At 46.2% G+C, this 2,632-nt stretch overlaps 1 non-coding gene across 1 annotated transcript; it reads left to right on the forward strand.

Moving 5' to 3' along the window:
- Nucleotides 1-1,744: 1,744 nt before the first annotated feature.
- On the forward strand, nt 1,745-1,816 carry TRNAD-GUC. Its single transcript has one exon. It is a non-coding gene; the product is annotated as a tRNA-Asp (tRNA).
- The last annotated feature ends 816 nt before the right edge of the window (nt 1,817-2,632 follow it).

Here is a 2,632-nt window from a genome sequence, read left to right on the forward strand (position 1 = left end):
GTTTCTGAGAATCAGGAACCCAGGAGCAGCTTACCTGGTGGTTCTGTCTCAAGGTCTCTAATGACACAGCAGTTAGGCTGAGAGCTGGGGATACATTAATCTGAATCTGGGTCTGAAAGATCTGCTTTCAAACTCCCTTATGTAGCTTTTGGCAGGAGGCGTCGGTTCCTCATGATGTGTGCTTCTTCACGTGACTGTTTATAACACGGCTTCCCCCAGAGTGAGTATAGAGAGAAAGTGGGAGTTGTCCAGCGAGTGCCCACCTAATCTCGGACGTGACACAGCATCATGTCTGCTATATTTTATTGGCTATACAGACCAATGCTTGTACAATGTGGGAGGGAAGTCCACAAGGCTGTGTGGACAGGAGTCATTGGGGACCATCTTGGAAACTGACTCTCACAGTCCGAAACCCTTCAGATATGCTTTAATCTATGAGTTCACAACAATATTTAAAACAAACAGCTGGGCACGGTGGTCAGCACCTATAGTCCCAGCTATTCAGGAGGTTGAGGAAGGAGGATTATTTGAGCCCAGGAGTTTGGGGCTATAGTGTACTATGACTGTGCCTGTAAATAGCCATTGCACTCCCGCCTGGGTAATATAGCAGACTCCATCTCTACAGACAAACAAAGTTGTTCTTCTAAGGATGACAGAGAACCATACGTTATCTTAAAAACTGGGGAAATAGGCTGGGCGCGGTGGCTCATGCCTGTAATCCCAGCACTTTGGGTAGGCGGATCACGAGGTCAGGAGTTCGAGACCAGACTGACCAACATGGTGAAACCCCATCTCTAGTAAAGATACAAAAAATTAGCCAGGCATGATGGCGGGCACCTGTAATCCCAGCTACTTGGGAGGCTGAGGGAAGAGAATCGCTTGAAGTCGGGAGGCAGAGGTTGCGGTGAGCCGAGATTGTGCCATTGCTCTCCAGCCTGGGCAACGGAGTGAGACTTCGTCTCAAAAAAAAACAAACAAACAAACAAAAAAAAAACAAAACAACAACAACAGTAAAAACCAAAGAATAGATGAGTAAAAGTTTCTCTTTATAAAATTATTTCAGCTGGGCCAGGCACGGTGGCTCACACCTAGAATCTCAGCACTCGGGGAGGCCGAGGTAGGCAGATGACGAAGTCAGGAGATTGAGACCATCCTGGCTAACACGGTGAAACCCCGTCTCTGCTAAAAATACAAAAAATTAGCTGGGCATGGTGGCATGCGCCTGTAGTCCCAGCTACCTGGGAGGCTGAGGCAGGAGAATCACTTGAAACCAGGAGGCAGAGGTTGCAGTGAGCTGAGATCGAGCCACTGCACTCCAGCCTGGGCAACAGAGTGAGACTTCGCTCAAAAAACCAAAAAACAAAACAACAACAGCAAAAACAAAACAATAGATGAGTAAAAGTTTCTCTTTATAAAATTATTTCAGCTGGGCCAGGCACGGTGGCTCATGTCTGTAATCCCAGCACTTTGGGAGGCCGAGGTGGGTGGATCACGAGGTCAGGAGAGCGAGACCATCCTGGCTAACGTGGTGGAACCTCTGTCTCTAGTAAAAAAAAAAAATACAAAAAATTAGCTGGGTGTGGTGGCATGCATCTGTAGTTCCAGCTATCCAGGAGGCTGAGGCAGGAGAATTGCTTGAACTCGGGAGGTGGAGGTTGCAGTAAGTCGAGACTGATTGCACCACTGCACTCCAGCCTGGGTGACACAGCGAGATTCTATCTCAAAAAAAAAAAAAGGCGGGGGGTCCTCGTTAGTATAGTGGTGAATATCCCTGCCTGTCATGTGGGAGACCAGGGTTCGATTCCCTGATGAGGAGGATAATTATGTTTGGCTGGGTATGGTGGCTCACACCTGTAATCCCAGCACTTTGGGAGGCTGAGGCGGGTGGATCATGAGGTCAGGAGATCGGGGAAACATAGCCAGATCCTGGCTAACATGGTGAAACCCCGTCTCTACTAAAAATACAAAAAAATTAGCTGGGCATGGTGGTGGGCGCTGGTAGTCCTAGCTACTCTGGAGGCTGAGGCAGGAGAATGGTGTGATCCCAGGAGGTGGAGCTTGCAGTGAGCCGAGATCGCTCCACTGCACTCCAGCCTAGGTGACAGAGCGAGACTCCGTCTCAAAAAAAAAAAAAAAAAAAAAAAATTATTTCAGCTAATGAAAATTACATAACAGGATTAGAATTTCCTATTATAAGCCACCTATAAATTAATGAATCTAGGTACTAAGCATCAAATGTTGTTGATAATGATAAGGAACAGAAACCAGACATTGAGTGCCATCTGATGAAAGAACAGATCACCCACTAGATCTTGCCAAACAGACTGAACATGTCTGATGAAGCCTCTGGATTCAGTTGTCAACTTGCAGGAAGAGAGGTAGGAGGAACATATTGTACTGTTCCCCAAATATGCAATCAGCAAAATCCATACTGGAGAGAATCTCTATAGGCCAAATGGCTTGGGTTATTCAATAGAAAAAGTGTAAGGAAAAGAGATAGGAGGGAAACCCTGACATTAAAAGAAACAGAAAAGAACAATTTTTATTTATTTATTTATTTATTTATTTTTACATGGAGTCTCACTCTGTTGCCTAGGCTGGAGTGCAGTGGCGCGATCTTGGCTCACTGCAA

Source organism: Rhinopithecus roxellana, chromosome 16, assembly GCF_007565055.1.
Source record: "Rhinopithecus roxellana isolate Shanxi Qingling chromosome 16, ASM756505v1, whole genome shotgun sequence".
Classification (NCBI taxonomy): domain Eukaryota; kingdom Metazoa; phylum Chordata; class Mammalia; order Primates; family Cercopithecidae; genus Rhinopithecus; species Rhinopithecus roxellana.